This window comes from Mastomys coucha, unplaced genomic scaffold, assembly GCF_008632895.1.
Source record: "Mastomys coucha isolate ucsf_1 unplaced genomic scaffold, UCSF_Mcou_1 pScaffold21, whole genome shotgun sequence".
Classification (NCBI taxonomy): domain Eukaryota; kingdom Metazoa; phylum Chordata; class Mammalia; order Rodentia; family Muridae; genus Mastomys; species Mastomys coucha.
In genome coordinates this window covers 130552755-130553452 of record NW_022196904.1, presented here as the reverse complement: position 1 = coordinate 130553452, position 698 = coordinate 130552755, and positions in this window count along the sequence as shown.

Sequence of the window (698 nt, the reverse complement as noted above, 5' to 3'; positions counted from 1 at the left end):
AAAAAAAAAAAAAAAACCACAAACAAACAAAAAAAAACCAAAACCTGAAATTCTTTGGTGGCACACGCCTTTAATCCCAGCACCTGGAAGGCAGAGGCAATCGAATTTCTGAGTTCCAGGCCAGCCTGGTCTACAAAGTGAGTTCCAGGACAGCCAAGGCTATACAGAGAAACCCTGTCTCGAAAAACAAAACAAAACAAAAAAAGATGTGGTTCTACCCATCTCCAGGTTGGATAGGCCAGTCTCAGCTGGTGCAGCAGCTTGTTGGTGTGTTCTGGAGTGGTTTACAATCCATGAGCCAGGCTTTCTGCATCCTGGAAATAAGGAAGTTGGCCAGCTGCCCACTCAGCCCTCAGCGACAGCAGGAGACAAAAGCAGAGCATCGAGGTTTCTGCTACAATTGAGGCGTGTAAACCAGCCACTCACCTTTACGCTTGCACCCATCTAATTGCTCTGTATCTCCTCAGTAGAGGTTCTGCTCTTTAATGCCGTGAGTCATGACAAGCCCTATGACAGGGTGGAAAAAGACTAAGAGGATCAGAAAGAACCAGCACCAATTCTTAGAAAATCCACACCTGTAATCCCAATCCCAGTACTCACTCTGGGCTATACAGTAACTGAAAAGAATGGCCTTGGGAGGCAGAGGCAAGCAGATTTCTGAGTTCAAGGCCAGCCTGGTCTACAGAGTGAGTTCCAGG